Source organism: Lissotriton helveticus, chromosome 12 (genome assembly GCF_964261635.1).
Source record: "Lissotriton helveticus chromosome 12, aLisHel1.1, whole genome shotgun sequence".
NCBI lineage: Eukaryota > Metazoa > Chordata > Amphibia > Caudata > Salamandridae > Lissotriton > Lissotriton helveticus.
Genome location: NC_136073.1, coordinates 422,175,266 through 422,197,855, shown reverse-complemented (window position 1 = coordinate 422,197,855; position 22,590 = coordinate 422,175,266). Strand labels below are relative to the sequence as shown.

Here is a 22,590-nt window from a genome sequence, read left to right as displayed (position 1 = left end):
TGGTTTGCGTTGTAAAAGTTGCATCGTAAAGGCACTGCGTGGTAAAAGTTGCGTTGTAAAGGATGTTTCCCACGGGGGAGGCCTTGCGGGGAGAAAAGTCTCTGCTGCGAGCCCTAAGCGTGGTGGCGGGGTTAAAAGTCAACTGGACGAAGTCGTGCCTATTCCCGACGCGGGGAGGCAGAGCTTGCCCTCGGAACACTGAGAGGGTGATCTGGGAGGAGAGATGTCTTCCCTACTTGGGCACGGTGATTTAACACGAGCAGGAAGATATACTTGAAGGGAACGTGGGGAAGGCGATCAGAGGAACCAGAGCTAACTTTGAATTCTGGAGCACCCTTCCTTTATCAGTAGCGGGACGTGTGGCACTACTCAAAATGGTGGCCCTCCCGCGGTTACTATACTTCTTTAGGACCCTCCCGATCTAGATCCCGGCTGGATATTTTAAGAGGCTTAGGACGATGAGCAGTTCCTTTCTGTGGGGAACGGGCAGGCGCAGGGTGGCACTCGGAACGCTCCGAGCAGAGGGGGGACTAGCGGTCCCAGACTATGAGACGTATTATATAGCAGCCCAACTTCAATGGCTCACACAGTGGGGAGCGAGGGCCACTAGGAGGGGGGGGGGGGGAAGGAGAATCAGGTGAACTGACGGGTCACATGCTGGTATTGTCTCGCATTGTTTTGCGCCTCCCGATCGGAGATATGCACCTTACTCAGGAGTTTGCCACAGTCCGAAAATGCTGGAATAGGTACCTGCGAAGCGGGGCTATAGCGATCCCTTACGCACCCGATATCCCACTAAAGATGTGCAGGGCGCTGCTGCACGGAGGAACCTGGCAGAGGTTGGGGACCTGGGAACAGCAGTGTTTATCGACAATAGGTGATAGCAAGTTTAATGAGACCCCCTCAGAATTGAATACGGCCAGGGAAATGAGGGGAATGAAAAGACACAGCAAGGAGAACAGTTTTCCCTCAGTGGCCACAATATTTCAATACAGGTATGTATGCAATTTTTTATAAAATGTAGGTGACAAATACACAACAATCTTTTTCATTTTCTTCAAAGGATATATAAAGTTTTATTTCCAATTTATCATTTCTTTTTTATTTTAATCTTTTTTCATAATTATTCAGTATTAAATTCATAGACAATTTTATAGTTCATACAAAAGAGAAAAAAACACAATAAAGGGAATACAATATATAGCAATATACAAAAAATTCAATTCACCAAAATAGTTATGCCCCTGGTAGCTAACAAGCGGTCACAACATTCACACCCAATCATACCCTCACTACATACATAGCCACAACATCTGAAAAAAGTAAACTGAATCCAAGTTGGCAGAGACCCCCTGCCAATCTACAGGTCTCAGATCACAGTACGAGACCCCGCACTTGGTCGACGCGCGTTTCGGCGGCACAAGGTCACCTTCCTCAGGACCTCTTCCAGATAACCAAACCCATATGACCAGGGGACCTAAAATATATACAATAAATACAGTCACCATATATAATCCTAAATAGAGAGCAACAATGTGTACACCAATTCGTACCCTGGCTAGGAAATAACACCACCCCACGTGACCACCCAACATTAAGAACCTCAAGAGGAAAGGACTCACCCAGAATGAGGGAAGAAATAGATCAAAACAGAAGGTATACAAGTATCATAGCAATGGGGATTCATAATTCATCTTCCTAATATCGCTATTTATTTCCAAAGATCTCACATAGTGAGCGTGCTCCACATTGTAGATTAACACTAAGGTACTTACGTTAAAAACAACAGATTACTAATTCTTGCCCATTAGGGAGGGTTTCAACAAATAAACCATGTATGATTCTGAATATCCCAGATCAGAAGGATTCCACTGTGGCTCCCTAAAAATCAAGAGATCAAAGTAACTACCATGATCTCAATGTTGTTTGTGCAGTCACAATTAAGATCTAGATATTAAGGCTTCTCTTACCCCCAACAGAGAGATTTTGTTTACGCTGGTATGGATTTTACTGAAGGATCATATTGAATATCCTCGCCGGTTCAGGTCGTGACATTCCCCTCAGCTAGAAAAAATGGTTATAGGGGAATGAGGTGTATCCATATCTCCAAGGTTGTCTCGTGTCTATGAATGTGTACGATAGACTAAACCAACCTTTTTATTTTGTAATTCAGAAGTATCGTCCTCTTCCGTCCAAAACTTCAGTCTCTTTCCGATCGATTGTGAGGCTATGCCTTCCAATGTATACGAATTTCCTATTATAAGAAAAATCGATATCTTAACCTACATGTTTAAAAACAGGTCGCGTGTTCGAAAAAAGACCCTGTTACTAAATGCCAAAATGCTTATATCTTGGTCATAGTATCAAAAGTGACCAAAGTCAATAAAATAACTCGCATAAATACTTATCTAAATATGCAAGCAGGTCTCATAGATATACAGGGCAAGAACAGATATTATATATTTCGGAGTCACTTATTTTTAGCGTGAACACCCAAGATACAGATGATGCGACTATTATATCACTGACTGGGAATCATATCTTTGTGCTTACACACACCCGAGGCAGAGTGCACGACAAACTATAAGTCCCCGTAACATGCATTCCTCTATATGCACATGTAAGCTCTGGTTACTGAGAGGGGAGAGACTACCGTTGACATTACATTAACATAATGAAACGTCTATACAAAAGATTTTCTCCTTTAAAAACCCATCTCCTATTGTTAGTAAGTCGAACAAAGTTTCTAAGATGTTACTAAAAGGGCGCAGAATATTTAGCCGACTACCACCCCTTATACTCTAATATGGCGTGCATAACGTACAACATGTTCGTACTTACTTGATTCCACAGTGATTGCAGGCCAACGTGTCCTCCAGCTACGTAGCACGATTTAAGATGACAAACGCCAAGAGTAGCTGTGTTTTTAAACACTGGGAGTACGTGGGAATTCCCGCGATAACAAATCACCGCCGGAAGAGGATGTCATTAAAGTAAAAGAAGACTAAACATAAAAGACGGGCTACATTCCCTACGGCAGCAGTGAAAATAGACGCAATCCAAGCATTGTATAACATGTATATATGTAACAATTGGCGATGCTTGGCGATGTTTGGAGAAACAACAAGCGAGGGATATAAGTTGTCTCTTGATAAATATTAGAAATCCTAAATATTTAATGATTTGAAGTCTTCATGTATTACACGCCCCAAGTTTAGAACTAAGTATAAGTGACAAGTAGTCATGCGTCACGTATTATAACCATACAATAGCGATGTCATATGTAAGACATTATGATAGAGGAAATAGCAATTTGAAAATCAAACCGTATATGGGCACTCATGCAGATCACATATATGCCAATGGGATACATCTGACATTTAAAAAGGTTAACAGAAACTGTACAAACTAATATATGGTGAAAATGAGCGTTGCCATCATGGACATACGCTTAAGGAAGAGGCAATTCACACAATATGATTTGTGCATATCACGTTTAAACAGTGTCAACTTGATGAGAGAAAAACAGTGTAACCATAAATGAATACACAACCCAGATGCTGGAATGACAGATAACAGCTATGTATAAGTTGGCAACATCTATTTCGTGACATACCAAGCTATCTCTTCATTCAGGCCACGCTTGATACAATCAAGATGGTAAATCCAGAAGGTTTCACGTTTTTTACGTGTGATTTCTATTGGCTGACCTAATTTGGGTTGCACTTTCTCTAAAATAAACCATTTCAGTTCCTGTTCACTATGGTTCATATTCAAGCAATGTTGGACCAATGGTGCCATCATTTTTTTAGTTCTGATTGCGGACTTGTGTTCGCTGAATCGTAGGCGAAATTCACGGCCTGTTTCTCCTACATAAGCCAGCCCGCAAAGACATAAATTTTATATGACATTGCTGCTACGACAATTGGTTAAGTGGCGTAGGTTGATTTTTTTGTCATTATAAATGATTATATCAGATATCATTGCTGAATCACAGGCATGGCAGGAACCACATCTGTGATTACCCAGTATGACCGGTAAGCCTGTAATGGATAGCTGGCCGTCTAGGGGTGATTTTTTAACCTGACGTGTATGAACCAACATATCTTTAAGATTCTTGTTTCTTCTGTAGGCTAACATGGGTAATGGCATAGGGGGAACATTCTCATCCGAGTTCAGAATTCTCCAGTTTTTATTTATGATATTCCTGATTTTGAAGTTAAGGGTTGAATGGTTTATCACACATGTGATCTGATTCTGGTTCAAGCGCTTCGACCACTGTAACAGTGCTTCTCTATTATAGTACTTCGCTCTTTTGTAAGAGTGTCGTACAAGTCGATGAGGATAGCCCCTCTTCAGAAGCCTGTCTTTTAACGCATCTCCATGTTCATGGAAGGCAGCCATGTCTGTGCAATTACGGCGAATACATAGAAACTCACCAAAGGGAATGGATTCCCTTTGGCAGTTAGGGTGGTAACTATCAAATCGTAAAATTGTATTATTTGCCGTGGCTTTCCTGAAGAGACTCACTTTAAGTTGTCCACTAGTACCATCAATTCTGATGTCTAACAAATGGACTTGAGAGTGGCTATAATTCACTGTGAACTTAAGATTCGTGTCGCTGGCATTAAGCCAAAGAACAAATGCCTGTAGCATGTCAACAGGTCCTCTCCAAATAAAAAAAATATCATCTATAAAGCGTTTCCAAATAGATATATTTCCAAAAAACGGGGCCATTTCATTGTAGATGTTACTTTAATTACATCCTCTTCCGGCGGTGATTTGTTATCGCGGGAATTCCCACGTACTCCCAGTGTTTAAAAACACAGCTACTCTTGGCGTTTGTCATCTTAAATCGTGCTACGTAGCTGGAGTACACGTTGGCCTGCAATCACTGTGGAATCAAATAAGTACGAACATGTTGTACGTTATGCACGGCATATTAGAGTATAAGGGGTGGTAGTCGGCTAAATATTCTGCACCCTTTTAGTAACATCTTAGAAACTTTGTTCGACTTACTAACAATAGGAGATGGGTTTTTAAAGGAGAAAATCTTTTGTATAGACGTTTCATTATGTTAATGTAATGTCAACGGTAGTCTCTCCCCTCTCAGTAACCAGAGCTTACATGTGCATATAGAGGAATGCATGTTATGGGAACTTATAGTTTGTCGTGCACTCTGCCTCGGGTGTGTGTAAGCACAAAGATATGATTCCCAGTCGGTGATATAATAGTCGCATCATCTGTATCTTGGGTGTTCACGCTAAAAATAAGTGACTCCGAAATATATAATATCTGTTCTCGCCCTGTATATCTATGAGACCTACTTGCATATTTAGATAAGTATTTATGCGAGTTATTTTATTGACTTTGGTCACTTTTGATACTATGACCAAGATATAAGCATTTTGGCATTTAGTAACAGGGTCTTTTTTCGAACACGCGACCTATTTTTAAACATGTAGGTTAAGATATCGATTTTCTTATAATAGGAAATTCGAATACATTGGAAGGCATAGCCTCACAATCGATCGGAAAGAGACTGAAGTTTTGGACGGAAGAGGACGATACTTCTGAATTACAAAATAAAAAGGTTGGTTTAGTCTATCGTACACATTCATAGACACGAGACAACCTTGGAGATATGGATAGACCTCATTCCCCTATAACCATTTTTTCTAGCTGAGGGGAATGTCACGACCTGAACCGGCGAGGATATTCGATACGATCCTTCAGTAAAATCCATACCAGAGTAAACAAAATCTCTCTGTTGGGGGTAAGAGAAGCCTTAATATCTAGATCTTAATTGTGACTGCACAAACAACATGGAGATCATGGTAGTTACTTTGATCTCTTGATTTTTAGGGAGCCACAGTGGAATCCTTCTGATCTGGGATATTCAGAATCATACATAGTTTATTTGTTGAAACCCTCCCTAATGGACAAGAATTAGTAATCTGTTGTTTTTAACGTAAGTACCTTAGTGTTAATCAACAATGTGGAGCGCGCTCACTATGTGAGATCTTTGGAAATAAATAGCGATATTAGGAAGATGAATTATGAATCTCCATTGCTATGATACGGTTATACCCTCTGTTTTTGATCTATTTCTTCCCTCATTCTGGGTGAATCCTTTCCTCTTGAGGTTCTTAATGTTGGGTGGTCACGTGGGGTGGTGTTGTTATTTCCTAGCCATGATACGAATTGGTGTACACATTGTTGCTCTCTATTTAGGATTATATATGGTGACTGTATTTATTGTATATATTTTAGGTCCCCTGGTCATATGGGTTTGGTTATCTGGAAGAGGTCATGAGGAAGGTGGCCTTGCGCCGTCGAAATGCGCGTCGACCAAGTGCGGGGTCTCATACTGTGATCGGAGACCTGTAGATTGGCAGGGGGTCTCTGCCAACTTGGATTCAGTTTCCTTTTTTCAGATGTTGTGGCTACGTATGTAGTGAGGGTATGATTGGGTGTGAATGTTTTGACAGCTTGTTAGCTACCAGGGGCATAACTATTTGGGTGAATTGAATTTTTTGTATATTGCTATATATTGTATTCAATTTATTGTGTTTTTTTCTCTTTTGTATGAACTATAAAATTGTCTATGAATTTAATACTGAATAATTATGAAAAAAGATTAAAATAAAAAAGAAATGATAAATTGGAAATAAAACTTTATATATCCTTTGAAGAAAATGAAAAAGATTGTTGTGTATTGACATTTAGGTACCTTTTTTTCTTTAAACGCTCCATAAGAGTGCATGTGTTTTTTGCTCTTGTGTGCTTCATCGCTCAAATAAGCAACCCCTCCACTCGCTCTGTTACTCTTTTATTCCCCCTCCCAGCTCTCCTACAGGAGTACTGTTTCTCCTTTTCACTATAAGCCTCCTGCCAGACGTGTTCCCTGTTACACCCTAATCCCCACACCCCAATCTTCTCCCACCACCCTAGCTTTTTTCCATTTTAGTGTTGCATCTACTTCCCCTCGAAAGGTTAAAGGCCACCCGTTTCTCCCGCCCATACTCCTCACTGCTTGCTTCCCACTCTCCCACCCACAAGCGCCCCCATCCATTGTGACTTAAAAAATATTGTATTTTTAATTTTTGGAGGGCCAGGTAGCTTTTACTTTTAATTTCCTGCTATAAGTGGCAGCTGTGATACTGAATCAGTTAAGTAAAATGGTGCTTGCGACATTAGTTAGAAGTGAGTGCAGAGCACGTCATCACAGGTGGAAGCTCTTACACAACATGGTTGCTACTGCATCATGATGTGCATGTGCTCATGTGTGTTTTTGCTTCATCACGTCTTTTTTTCTGATGCCTCCATGCATCAGCAAAAAGCATACCTCTTTTTGTCAATGCTACAGAGAATCAGCAAAAAATATTGGCAAAACGACTAAGTCAAAAGGCAAAACTGACCAGCTTTGACAATACTTCATTGGCAACAGCACTTTCTTCACACTCAAAAATGCACTTGTTGCGGAGATCTATAATTCAGTAAGCTTACTCAATGGCAGCTGTGGTCTTGGATTTGCTACATTTTCACAACCCTCGTTATCTCAAGGTTATTTCCATTGCTAGATACAGAACAAAAAGGACCGCACACAATGTAGTACTTGGGAGGGAGGTTTCTTAGCCGAGGTGATTTTGTTGCCAATCAACTTAGCATCTAAAGTTTGTTTTGCAATTTTTTAGGGGGGTGAAATTAGTGAAGATTGAGATAGGGAAAATAAACAGCAGATAGCACTGAAAAGTGAACTATAGACTAGTCTTAAACATGTTAGAACTGGCACAGCCTACACCTCACTGCACGTCATATTTTATAACCTAAACCATTTCTTTTGTTTCCATGGTTGACTTGGCATGACCTATAGTTAATACCAAAAAGCATATCTCAACAGTTATCTGAACAGTAACAACACAGGTTGTTCAAGATCATTTTTCTGAGCGCATTTACCACATCATACTGTATATTGATGGAGACTATGGGAATCCCTTTGTGATTGCCAATACCCAGACAAAAAGGGCACAAGCTGGTAAGTTGGAGCTGAAGAGTGAAACAAAGCAGCTTCATATGTAACTTATGTCTCTAGCAACAGTGGAGTTAAACTGATACACTTCAAACAGTAGCAGCTGCTACGTGTTAGTAGTGGTGGGGGGGGGGGGGGGGGGGGGGTTACAACAACAACCAAAAAAAAAAAAAAAAAAAAAAAAAAAAAACGACAGGGGGGGATAAAAGAAAAATGTAACTTACCTTCCCAGCGGCCGTCTCTCCTCCGTCCTTCTGTCCACTATGCAGGAAGTAGGAAGTGCTCCCCTAGCCAATCATGATGCTGCTGTCACTAGCATAACGGTACAAAAGGGGGTGGTGATGGACAGAGCATCTGAACCAATCAAACACTCACACCCAGTCAAAAGATCTGGGTTTGATCCATCACCGTTCTTTAGCCCACTCTGCCACCCCAGTTCAGACATGGCTATATGCAAATCAGTCTGACCCTGTGCCTCATGGGAACAGTCCAGCCCGAACTGCCACGCCATGCCTTCCCTGGACCGGAAACAAGCTTCCGAGGACCGGTTTCTGGCATTCCATCACCACCCCCTTTTGTACCGCTTTGGCCGCCATAAGTGTGGCAGGGTATGCTCAGACGTGAGTTCTTTGCTCACTTTGCCACTGGATTCAAGCAAGCCGGGCTGAAGACGGCTGGAATGCCAGAAACCGGTCCTCGGAAGCTTGTTTCCGGTCCAGGGACATGCACACTTAGAAAGTGCCCATCACTACTCCCCCTGCTCTGGTCAGCCCAGCCCTATCCCCACAGAGCCACTAGCAAAAAATAAAATGAGAATAACATGGTTATCTTTTTATTTTTCCAGTGAGGAGACGCTCCTCCGCCTTAGCGGAGGAGGCGCAGCGGACTTCAATTATATCCGCCATGCACACTTTTCACTTTTGTAAGATATTTGACAATACATATGGCAACTACCCTAGATACTATTCATCTGAGGCTCACATCTTTATTGTGACCTGGAAGTTCCCAGAGCTCACAAACGTTTGGGAAAAGTTGGTGTCACAGATCAGAACGTCCTTAAACACCCATATCGCAGTCTCCTGAGAGGTGTCTGATGGAATGGACTTGAACCCCTCTGCAGGTTCACATCCAAACATTTTGCCTTCAACCCTCCTATTTTTTTCTGTTTGTTTTTGTTGGCCTTGGGACTCTTAGCACTTTAACACTGCTAACCAGAGATAAAGTGCTTGTGCTCACTCTCTAAAACATGGTAAAACTGGCTTACACCTCATTGGCATAACTAATTTACTCATAAGTCCCTCGTAAAGTGGTATGCCACACAACCATGATTGGTAAATGAAATGCTGTTAGTGGGCCTGCAGCACTCCTTGTGCCACCTAATGGAGTAACTCTTTTAAACATGTCTCAAGCCTGCTAATGCAGCTTGTTGGCAGTTTTAAGCCGCCAATGCGAACTGGCGATATAAACCTCCTGCCTGGCCTAAACCTTTTTAATAAATATGTCACCCCTAAGGTGGGCACTGAACAGCCCATAAGGCAAGATCCGCTTTTTAAATACAGCGTGACATGTACTTTTACATGCCCTGGTAGTAAAAATCCTCAAATTCGTTTTTTCACTATTAAAAAGTCTACTTCTCCCATGGGATAATATTGGGTTACGTTATTACATTTAATAAGTGATAACTTTTGACTGGGAGCAGGTAGGAAAGTAATGATTAGTGTGATGAATTGTAATTTAAAGCCACTTTAATGATACATAATTGCAATTTAAAACCCTCTATAATGGTACAGTCCGATTTTAAATCACAATTCTGATAATGCTCCTTTTAGAAAGTTGTCATTTTCTTGTCCTATTTGGTGCCTGCAGCCTGTTCCTGGGTTGCATGATACTGGCCCAAATCAAACACAGAGGACTCCACACTAGCCTATTGTGTCCCCAGACAGACTGGGACTAGGGCAGGGAGGCAGGAAATTCCGGAAACCCCTGTGGGGGAGGAAGGGGAACTCCAGAAGCTTCTCCCACTTTAAAGTTCACAACGGGTATAAAAAGGAACCCTCACACCAATTCTTGAGCGCACTACTGGACCTGTGGAAGTCTTAGAAGGAGGACTGCTCTGCTGCATGGAGGACTGCCCAGCTGCTCTGCCTGCAAGAAAGACTGCTCTGCTGTCCTGCTACCTGAGGAAGAAGGACAGGACCTGCACCTTGAACCCAGGACTACTAGAGTGACTCCAAGGATTAGTTGGCTGGCCTCCTGTTCTGAGCTATAGGGACACAACAAGCTCTAACCGCCTTGAAACCTGCACCTGGATTCTGCCTGCTTTGAGTCGGACCACTCCCCCCCTCTTTCCTCCCCCCCTCCAAGTGATTTCCCTCCCAGTCCAGGACCATGGGGAGTGGGAGCGGGGGGAATAAAGGCCCTCTGCCAGCCCAGTGTGGTCCCCATCAGAACCAACGTATCCCAACACAGCTTTTGCAGCGCGACGCAAGCCTCTGCATCGCTTATCGGAACAGGTGCTGTGCAAAACATCTAGACACAGGACTCTGCATCGCTCATTGGAACCGACGCTACGGAGTGCATCTTGACATAGGACCCCACATCGCACCTCGGAACCATGACTGAGGCAAAATGCCCCACATCAAGCACATAAGGTACAGTTCTCAGTGGGTCTAACCTGCTCTCTGTATCGGACCAACGCTCCATTTTTGTCAACCTGAGCTTGTGATATTATCCTGGTCCTTCGCAACCCGTTGAACACAGTTGGCGCTTTTTGATTTTAAGCACTAATGTTTATCTAAACATTTAAAACTCCATATCTCCGGTTCTGCGGATTGGATTTTTGTCATTTTGGTGTCAAATAGTTTATTCAAATGTACTGTATTTTTCAAATTGGTGTGGGATTTTCTTGTGTTGTGTTTTCACTTTATTACTGTTTAAGTGCGGCATAAATTCTTTACACATTGCCTCCAAGTTAAACCGGAATGCTTTAGGGCCAAGCTACTAGAGTTAAGCACAGGTTAATTTTGTTACTTTTTTTTGGTTCACCCTGACAAGAATCGTGGTCGTTGCTCGAGTAGGGTTTCACCCCTCTCAACCAACAACACAATTCCTTACAGTAACTATACCAGTAAATTTGCCGAGCCATCACTAGTACTGGCCAAACGTGGGATGGAAGTTTCCGGAAAGTACTGCCACTGGCATCTTGGAGATTTGATGTAATAAGATTGGCCACAAGATAGCTTTCCTACACACAAGAGCTTTAAGAACTAATAAACAGACCTCAATGGAAGTGAGGGAAGGAATACTACATGAACTCAAAGAAAATGCAATAACATTCACCTGAACCAGTTACCTCAAACTGGATCTAAGGAAGAGTATGCTGCCTATATAAGCAGTGTAGTATTTTTAAGTAGTAACTAGGTGAGGAATATATTTTGCAGGAATCCCTTAGACGACTAACACTATAAAAATAACATTTTTTACATTTAAAATGCAGTAGAGTTGGAAAACGGTGATGGTATTCATGACTGAATTGCATTTCCTATATGTTCTCCCTTTCCAAATGGAGTGCTAAGTGGATATCCCTGACTGAATAATTGTACTGAATCAATCAGCAATGCCCTGTTTATCAAACAGCAAATTGAGATAGTCTATGACGTGGATCACTGAGTGGTGCTGTGTTTAACTACTTTGTAACATATTAATAAAATTAACATGGCTTTAATGAAAACAAAAAAATAAATAAAACCGGGGCCTCATACCTTCACAACACCCAAGAGGATCACTCATCATCAAAATGCAGTACACTGCTAATAAAAGATACTAAACAACCAAGAAATATCCCACCACCCAATCCAAATAATAGTACACATTGCCATGCATCAGATATCATAATTTTGCTAAACAAATCATCCTGATAAAACGCCAGTCACTTGTTAGATCACATAAACGCCATCCTTAGGAAACAGGCACCTGTGGCAACCCCACTAAACAAATATTGGAACAGCTAGGAATCCCCCAAAAGCATGCAGTAAATCCCTACCAGATTCCATATGACCATGTACTAAACCCCCATGAGATATTTATCACTAGGGTATGCACCCAGAGATCCCAAATCTGCACGATTCCTCATAAACCAGAATCCAGTAGTTCACCAGCACCTCCTTCTCAACCCCCATGAGATCCAGATCACTATATTTAAGATCCACATCTCTCTCGTCCAAAGGCACCAAATCACTATAAGTTAACCACCATGCATCAAATATCCATGACAGCACCAACACTGTTTGCCAGGTTCCATGAAACCAACCACCACCTTGCACTAGACCTTAAATAAACCTTAATCACCAACTGCCAGCCTGCTGGACACAGACCATCGTCAATAACCAGACTCAGATTCACCATGTATACAAGCCTGGCTTGCAATCAGCATAAACTAGACTCTTGAAATCTACCATCGCCATATACCCCAATAAAATAAGCAATACACCTTAGCCACATAACGTATATATGCAATTATGTATGTTGTATTGCAGAGCACTAACATGGGCATAAAGACAACAGGTAATAGGAGAGGAATATGGGTTGTGGATGGTTTGTGCATTATTAGGTCACGTTCTTTAGAGAGGCGAGTCTTCAACTCTTCCCTGAATTGGAGCTATGTTTGGGTAGTCCTGGTGGATATTGGTATGTTCCAGGTCATGGGTCCATTAGACTGAAAAGGCTTGACAACTTAAATTTCACGATTTCTTTTTTTTACACTTTGTAGTCTGCAGTATGACGCGTCCTGGCTGCTGGTGTGCCGAGAACCAACAGGAAATGGCGAGCTTGTTTGTAAGGCAAACGGGGATACTGGTTGTGATGGCTTCGTAATTGCTCCAGCTGGTTTTGAAGATGGTGCAGGCCAGCAAGGGGTTTGGGGGAGGGCAAAGTAATTCCAGGAGGATGTGGGTGATGTGATCATATTTCTTCAGGCCCTCAATGAGATCTGATATGGCATGTAGGATGCCTGTACATGATGCCAGACTGGCATCTCTGAGTACATGGAGTAGGGCATTATAGAAAATAGGATTGATCATCAACATGAATCATAACAAAATATGTTCAGTAAGTGAACTAGACAGGATTCTCATATCACTACCAACATATATTAGACCCTATGACTTTCAGTTATAGCTTGCCCCCATAACAATGTAGCAGCCCATCACTTGCATCACAATGAGGCAACAACCTGAAATCCACCACTAATGCGTGCCTGTGATTATTTTTTATCAACATGTGCCACAGTACGACTCATCACGAAGTGACAAACCACCATTATCATCAATTTCCAGCCCCCACCAACTCTCATGGAGAACTGCTGAGTTCATGACACCTGCCCCCATGAGATACACCAATCACCATTACACTAAACTGAAGTCACCCAACAAGACTAAGACCAGGAAGTTATCTTTAAAACTCCCTCAAAAACCGTGACATCCTCATTTATCAAGTATACAACTACCATATTGCCCTCCTGTTCCTGTGTTCCAACAATAGAAACATACCCATGTGCATAGAATTGTGAGCTCTTACATCACCGGGCCTTCTAAATTCTTCTCACACACTTCCTATGTTGAGGCAATTTTCTGCACAGTGAGAAGTTTCTGGAGCCAACCATTCCTCTGGGTTGAAATTACTACTGCGCTAATGGCTAGGAGCAGTGCCCTCTGTCTGTGAACCTCTCTGATTAAGGATTCTCTAATTAAAGTCCGAGGTTCCAGTACCTCTGTATAGGTCACAGAAACTGCAAACTTACACCCGACTGCTTCATTCAGTGACAAATAGCTTGATGCTACCAGAGGAAGGACACCCCAAGAAATAGCCTATTTTGACCATCTCCATTCAGCTGCCAGTCAGAACTTATATGAGCCCTTCCTTCAGAACATTTTTTGAGCTGTGACCTGAAAGAAAAATGCCTACATCTTGAAAGGTCTTAAATGTGTCTTTACTGTTGGTGCCAAACTGAACTTTAAGGCACCACAGAATCCTAGTTTGGAGTGTGTGCCCTTATTCATTTCATGTAAAAAATAAATCATTTACATTTGAGCTGCTCGATAATTTACCAAATCTTGCTGGATAAGATGTTGCAAGTTTTTCAATTCAACTCACACGTGCCTTACATTTTGAACTCTTCTGGTGCTAATTACTTGTCAGTGTTATGGCAGAGAAATCCCAAAGCCATCTGCACCCAGTTACCCCTTCCCCAATCCAGTCCATGCCAGTGTTAGTGCTGGTGCCCTAAAGAGTTACAAATTATACAGGTATTTATAGAAGAGCATTTGTACTGTATTGCGCTTAATAGGGTTTTTAATGTTTTACTGTGTTTGTATGCTGTATGTTCCTATCTTTTATGATTATGATGCATAATCGAATAAAGATTAATAATAATCATAATAGGTGAGCAAGCAAGGCAGGTGCCTGGATCAGGCCGAATATCCAGGTCTGCCCTCCACTTTCCTTTATCATTTACTGAAGTCTTGCAGTGGCTGGAGAGTCCATTTCTTGACATCTCATTGTTTTGTTCATAGGTGTAATTACCTTCACTGAGGCGTTGAGCACCCCTTGAAATCGTTTTTAAGTCAGAGGAATCCAGTGATGTTAACAAATCAAGAGCAACCGGCCTACCCTTAACTTTTTTCTGTTTAAGAAAACTGTTTCTATCAGGTTGGTTTAACAAGGGGTGCCCAGAACAGACCCATGAAGGCTGGATCAATTCACAGTTTTCAGGATATCCAATCAAGATAAAAGTACATAAAATAGGTATGAATGGATCACATTTACATAGTCAGTGGCTTTCCTGAACAGCTAGCAGGAACCTGGCTCTCATGGATGTAGGTCAAACACCTTTGATTTAACATATAATCAATCACTTTAACATAGTTTCTTATTTATCTTCTAATAAACTGACAAAAGGGACAAAGAAGAAAATGTCAGTCAAGTACCTAAACTACAAAATGTGCAACTGGGAAGCCTAGATTCCAGACCTGCTTCCCACTTAAACAATTATGTGATCTTAGACAAATCACATTACTTCACTTTGTCGTGCTTTTCTTGTAGCTCACACATGAAAGCACTTTCAAGCCAATCGGTTCAGGGTGTGCCCTTTTAAAAAAAATAAAAAAACCTTTCAGGATATTGTTTAATGGAAATTAATTTTGTTCCATTTACAACAATATTGGCCATACGCAAGGGGTACAGCTCCATCTCCCATGGTCTCGCCCTGCACTTCTTCGCGCTCTTCATTAGGTGGGTACTTCAGTAGTGTCAACAATGCTGCCCAAGCTCCTGCTGTTTCTAGGGATCCCATACCTCGTCTGGCTTCGCCCAATCTTACTTCTCCCTCGTATGTCGCCCATCTTGTATATTCCTTCTTCCGCCACTCCACCCCTAGTCCCCCCTGGGATTTCCAGTTTCTAATGATCTCACTTTTGGCTATGTGCTTCATGTATATTTTAAAGTTAATATTTAGAAATTATCATCATATTAATCTTTATTTCGGCAGTACATGCCATAAAAGACAAACATCCAGTCATAAAAAAAAACATTTGTCATTGCGTTAAAAAACATTAAAACAGTATTCAGTTTCAGATACACAACAGTCAGTGGCCTCTACAAAAATCAATTGAATAGATTTCCTTATAAAGTGCATGTGCATTAGCAATTTTAAATGGTATTTAGCACGCCCCTGCGTTTGAGCCACACCGCCGCCAGATATTTTGCAACAGCAAAAACAACTACAGATGACAAATCCGTTTTAAGAATGCGGAGGGCTTGCATACAATGTGTGATTCGCATGTTTTTACACAAGGGCACCCGCCAGTACCTTCTCATTCTCCGATATGCAGGGCAAAAGAACATGATATGTACTTCACTCAATATCACAACTGCAGTTGGGACAATTTTTCAAAGCAGATGGAGACCAATTAATTGCATGTGAAGGCTCTGGTTGGTAGTGTACCGTACCTCCACTGCAAATACAGCTTTCTTGTAAAGACCGGGAAGATAACATCTAGGACAGTCTCAAAATGATAAAAATCTTTTATCTTTAAAAAACAATCCGTTAAAGTGCCGCTATGAGTACTAGATACCGAGGAAGTTAATTTACTTTCATGGACAGACTTTTTCGTGGGATTCTAGGGCAAGCTATTTTAGGATTATACCACATTTGCGGGAGGCCCAGCTTGATAAATTCATCTTTGATATAAGCTAGCCAAGGAATTTTCCCCGCATTAGTTGTATTTAAAATTTCGAATAATTCCTGTCTGTAATCAGAGAGCTCAGGGATACTCCATAATCTCCTCCAAAACATTAAAGGCTTCAAGCCCACCACCTCATTAATCGGTCTAAGACCCATATCCAATCTAATAAGTAGCAGGGGGGAGCTAGTGGGAAGCGTCAGCAGTTGCCTTAGGAATTTGTTTTCTGCGACAACAATCGCCGGAATGCAGGCATGCCCCCAAAGCTCACCCCCATAGGTGACAGCCCCTCTCACTTTTGTTGTGTAGATCTCCACAACGGGTCGAATAGGTTTTATTGTGGAGCTGTTAGAGAGTTTTAGGATGCCTCCTATGAGCTGGGATTGCCTGAGCTGAGATTTCATTTGCTGAGGGGCCCACGTCATATTTTCATTAAGGGTTATCCCTAGATATTCAAAAATATGGACTCTTTCCAGCCTGATCATACCAATGCGCGGGTTAGGTCTCGTCCGTGCAGGGGGATTGAAAATCATAAATTTAGTTTTCATAGTATTGATTTCCAAACCCCTTTCCTCACAAAATCCCACAAAGCCATCCAAAACCCTCTGTATCCCCATTGGGGATTTTGAAAGCAGCAGGGTGTCATCTGCGAACATTATCGCCGGCACCCTGCTGCCAGAGAGTTTGGGCGCATCAGTATGGTTTATCCCATTTAGGTGGGAAATTACCCCGTTGACATAAAGGCAAAACAGGGTAGGTGCTAAGACACAACCCGGTCTCACCCCCCTGTCAACGGGGAATTTTGCTGAGAGGTGGCCATTTCTTCCGCACCTAACCCGTGCGAAGTTGTCCTGGTGTAGACGTATTAGGATGTGCAACAAGTGGTGTGGGATACCCAATTCAGCTAGCACGGCCTAAAGCTTATGTCTTGGGACCAAATCAAAAGCTGTTCGCAAATCTACGAACACGGTATAGAGGCTACCCCCCTCAAACTTAACTGACTTCCAGAATAGCATGTTCAACCGAAGAATCTGGTCCATGGTAGATAGTTTGTTTCTGAACCCTGCCTGATATGGGCTTAGTATAGAATTAGCCTCCATCCAGTCCTGCAGACGGTCCAGTATTAGTCTTCCAAAGATTTTTTGCGGGACATCGATCAAACTGATCGGCCTGTAGTTGGCTGGGAGCAGAGGTGAACCCTTCTTGAAGATAGGGACAATCTCTGCGCCCAGCCAAGTACCAGGCACTGGCATCCCTCTCAGGACTGCATTAAATATTACTAGGAGGTATGGGGCCCAAATTGCGGGACAATCTCTGCGCCCAGCCAAGTACCAGGCACTGGCATCCCTCTCAGGACTGCATTAAATATTACTAGGAGGTATGGGGCCCAAATTGCGGGTTGATGTTTAAAAAGATCACGCGGTAGCTTATCCAGCCCCGGTGCTTTCCCAGTTGCAAATTTAGATATGGCGTTATCGACCTCCTTCACCGTGAGGTCAATAACGTCCGATTGCCATATCTGATCTAACGGCAACCCCCCAAAGTCTCCCTGCGGGTTTGTTGGTCCTGCTGCGTAGAGTGCACGAAAGTGTTCTTCCCACACACCTTCAGCTATGTTAGCCTCTACAGCTGCAGCTGGCTATGCTGAGCCATTATTTACGATGGACCAGAATCTTCGTAAATCTCTGGTTGCAAGGGCATTAGATAGGCCAGTCCAATTATCGTGGTCCCATTCCTCTCTTGCGCACTGCATTACGCGCTTGTAATTAGCTCTCAGGGTCTCAACTAGTAACTTGGTAGCTTTGTTTTTAATAGAACTAACAAGTGCAGCCTTAGCTCTTCTACAAGCAGAGTTGTACCAATTAGGACTAATACCCTTCTGCGGCCTCTTAGCTGTAGAAGGGTGGAATACATCTGACAGAATATTTATTAGCTGTTAATGTAAGTTTCCAACCTTACAAGAATTGTCATAGATGGATCCATCATTTAGTGCAACGCTCATCACCTCTAGAATGGGAAGAATAAGAGCATAAAGCTCCGAGACTTGCTCTGGCCTTTCCACTATTTTCGCCCACTTTATTCTTCTCCTAATATTGGTTAAAATCATTCTCGAGTCTGGGGCAGAAATGATCACTTTTAGCGGATGTACTAAACTGAAACAGTTTCAAATGTTAGAGAAATATACTTGACGAATTTTAAAGTATTTAGCATATTGTTACTCAACGATAGCCAATTAATTTGCATATCAAATCATTTTATGGCTCGACTTGTGTTTTCTTCTCCTGCCCATTCCTGATCAATGGCTCAGCTCTCCACATTAATTGTCTGGTTAGCCTACCGATTCAGCTAGGGAGAGTAGGATCTCTAGCAACCCACGCAGTGAGAATGTGGCGCCTGTCTCACCGCAAAGTTAAAATTCTGGACTTTACTTTAGCCAATCATTAATTTCCTGGATTATCAGTGCAACTGATTCTATTGTTAATCAGAAGCACAACTCCCAAGGAGGAATTTGTTTAATAAATGTAAACAAGGCTTGGAAACAGCCGCCTTGTTTCACCTTGTCAGGCTACTGTGGCGATCATTAGCAACAGACCTCAATCCAGCCATAAGGCATATTCACAAGAGAGTCTAATCTCCATACCGGAGGCAATAGCATACAACACCCTGCCCCAGCCAACGTAAGATGCAGCAGACCACTATCACTTTGAGCTAAATTCGCATTAGATCCATCATCCCGTCTCCCTTGCGATTCTGTCATTTTGAGCCAGGCACTGATTAGATCCATTCCCTCTAAACCCCAGGATTAGCTTCTCCATAACCACGAGCCAGACAACCATGAAATTCCCCATCACCATGACTCTTTTGGCATTCAGCTATGCATGCTAGACTACTGGGAGTAAGGTTAAGACAGTCCGAACAGATCCAATATCACAGCCAGACAGAACCCCTGTTTCAAGTCCAAATTATAGAGTATCACGCTATATTACATAAACAAATGCAAAGCTGCAAGAGCCATGGAGGAAATCCCATCAACAAGAGCAGACCCAATCATATCCAACATGAGACACCACCAACCAATAACCGGAAGCATATTCCGCAGCCTCCCTCTTCACCAGCAAGCAGGTCCCACTGTTTCCATTATCACCACCTAACGGACCCACGGCTCTCCCATCACCAGCCAAAGGACCCTAGAGGGTCGCCCTTGGTCAAACTGCAGTTATGCAAGAGCTACCCACCACCTAACCGTAAACCCCTAACGGAATAATTTGTCACAAGACGTAGATCACATGTGGTCCCAAAAACAGGTAGCACTCCCGTCAAACAGCAGATCCCACTACCTCCCATATGATCAACTAGCACACTCTATTCTCTTTCCTGTGAACTCTGCACACCTGGAGCGCGGGCCATCTCTGACCCACACCAACAGCAGAGTGCCCAGCCCCCTGCTCCCTAGCCAGCCCCGCTGTGCCCTCCACGGGGGAGGCGTTGACACCTCACTTCCCCTCCCCCCTCCCGCAGTAACACCAGTTGAACAACTGCTGCGTGTAAGCGGATGTGCTCCTACCCTTACCGCCAGCCCCTTAAACTGACTCACCAGGAACCCTGCAACAGGCCCGGGCACCCTTCGAACCCAGGTTCAGCAGTGCCGCCCCGAGATGGGGCTCTTCCCAGGAGCTCGGCCTGCCAGCACCAGCCGCTCGCGCGATGCCCGCCTCATTTGCATGACTGTATCGCGGCCTCCTATTGGCCGCCGCGCCCCTTTGGCTGCTTTGGGAAGTGCGCAGCTGTTCCAGTGCTGCGTGCGTGCACGCCGAATGAAGCTGCACAGTGCAGCTAGTGGCGTGGAGCGCTCTCTTTTCAGCGCTTCATCTCCGTATCCAGTCTCTTGTCCCAACAACACCGGAGGTAATATCCCCACACACACAAAGATACAGTGGTGGCGAGGAAGGGGAGCAGCCAACATGGACGCCCTTTGCCCGCAGCCAATGAGAAGCGCGCTTACTGCGAAGTGCTGTCAGGACGCCAGGACCTGCTGGCTCTCGTGAGAAAGCGCGCAGCTAAAGTTCACCTGAGATAGTTGCGCCGCCTGCAGGGAGCGTCAACCATAAAGCACTATCGTTGTGATCGGTACTGACAATTACGTGTAGGACTCCCAAAAGCATATGTAGTTGTACCGGTCAACTTTCCTTCGTTACGAATTCAGTAGTGTTTTGGTATTCGCGTGCTGTCTCTGAACAAACCAAAAGTCTCAATGTATTTCAATGGCATCAGCTAGCTCGTTTACATTAAAATCTATGTTATTGTTAACCATCTGACTTCACCCTATTTTAGTAACAAATTCAAATGGCCCAGCACCAAAATTTGGTAAATATATAACAAACTCAGTTCATAACAATTCAGCACAATTGTGTAACGTAATGCACATAATAACGTTTGTTCAGAAGAGGTTTCTTTATTCATGTTAAGTAAAACACATTCTTCCCTTTAATTCAAATGTAGCCAACGCATTTAATCACAAAGGACTTTTTCAGGGCTACAAAAATACATATACATTAAAACTTTTAGAATGTTATCTCCACAAAATCCACAAAATGATAAGCGGTAGAGAAAGTCCCCATTAACAAAACGTGATTAACAGATATTTTGGGACCCAAGGCTATAAAACATACACTTAAATAGAAACTTACATTTGATTAATAGGTAAATCAGTGCCCATTTATTAAAAAATGTATCACTGTGCATCAGGAGTTTTTCTTAAATCAAACAGTACTTGGCTTGAGTATATATATATATATATATATATGAACACCAAATCTTCAATCCTTTGCATAAAGAAGACACGGACCCCAGGCTGCAGTAAGGGAGATTTTATTCACCTCTCAGGCGACGCGTTTCGAGCAACTTGTGCTCTTGATCACACACCATGCACCTGGTCAGCATTCATTTAAATACGTTTTTTTACTTTGCAGTGCTCCACCCCATGAGTCAATCACATGGTGCATAGACATGGAAAAAACATTTCTCTATGCTATTAAATTCGGCACCCACCATCACTGCACTTAATTTAAAAAGGCTGGGAAAACAATATATCTGCATGAATGCAAAAACCCCCATTGATCTTTTAAAGCATTCCTCACTGAAGCTAATATACGCTGAAATTTGAGGATGTCCTATTTTAATTATATCTCAAAATTAATCATAATAGTGCTTACTCAAACAATGTATATACACATAAAAATATATATATATATCTATATAAAAATATATACGTGTTCTTCTATATACACATAATTACATCACTGTACAACTATATATAATATCATTATAATTTGGACAATCCACCATTCCTGACATGAATGCCTAAATGTTCACAACCGTAAATGGAACAAGTTATGAAAGTGTATGCACATAAGATCAAAAATTCAAGATTTCAATACATTTACATATCCCCCAATGCCCATCTTCATACCCTTAGTGACAACAAAATACTATGTGATATTAAATAATTGAATAAACCAACAAAGTGCCTATAGGCACCCTTTGTGATTGCAAATAACTAAAAAAGTGAATATACTATATACAACAATTTTTTGTTTTACATGATTGTTGGGAGAGAGTTTCGACAATCACTTAGCTCGTTATCAGATTCATTTTCATAGTAGATGTAATGTCACACCCATTGCCCCCATGGTGCCATTTGATGCAAAATAGTATTCATATTTATCATACGCGGTGTATATATTCTGAGAACTCTAAGAGACTGAGACATAAAAAAAAATACAAAAATTCACATAAGGATATAATTCCTGTTACCTCGAGTTAGTACTTGAATTCATGTTACCTCGAGTTATTACTTGAACTTCTGCCCTTAATAAGCTAATGTGAAAAATTATAACATATGGTGTAGGTCTTCAGTCGTGTTCAATCCATTTGGATATTTACTGTCCAGTTCTACTATAAATTCAGTTTCTCTTTTTCTGAGGAGTCCCTCTCTATCACCTCCCCGTACTAAAGGAGCCACCACATCTATGACAAAATACGTCAACTGAGATAAATCATTGTTGTGAGTTGATTTAAAGTGGCGTGCTACCGGGTAGGTGTTGTCGTTATTAACTATTGCCCGTAAGTGTTGCAGTATTCTGACATGCACCTGCAACTTGGTGCTGCCGACATACCTCAGCCCGCAGGTGCAAGTCAGAACATATATTGCAAACTCACTGTGGCAGTTGTAATTGCCACGGATAGTCTTTCTGGTGGGGCAAAAAGGCGTGCTATAGTGGGTGGTGTTTACACCAAACTTGCACGCCCTGCAAGAGGAAC

The 22,590-nt window shown here is 42.3% G+C and overlaps 1 protein-coding gene across 2 annotated transcripts in view; it reads right to left on the bottom strand.

Annotated features, from left to right (window-relative positions):
• The window catches only part of CHD9 (chromodomain helicase DNA binding protein 9), a 2,123,706-nt gene extending 2,103,449 nt beyond the window's left edge, over window positions 1–20,257 (bottom strand). For both annotated transcript variants that reach the window (XM_078670246.1, XM_078670247.1), the window contains exon 1: window positions 19,865–20,257. The gene's annotated coding sequence lies outside the window, so the exon portion shown is untranslated. The remainder of the gene's footprint in view (window positions 1–19,864) is intronic.
• Between the last annotated feature and the right edge of the window lie 2,333 nt (window positions 20,258–22,590).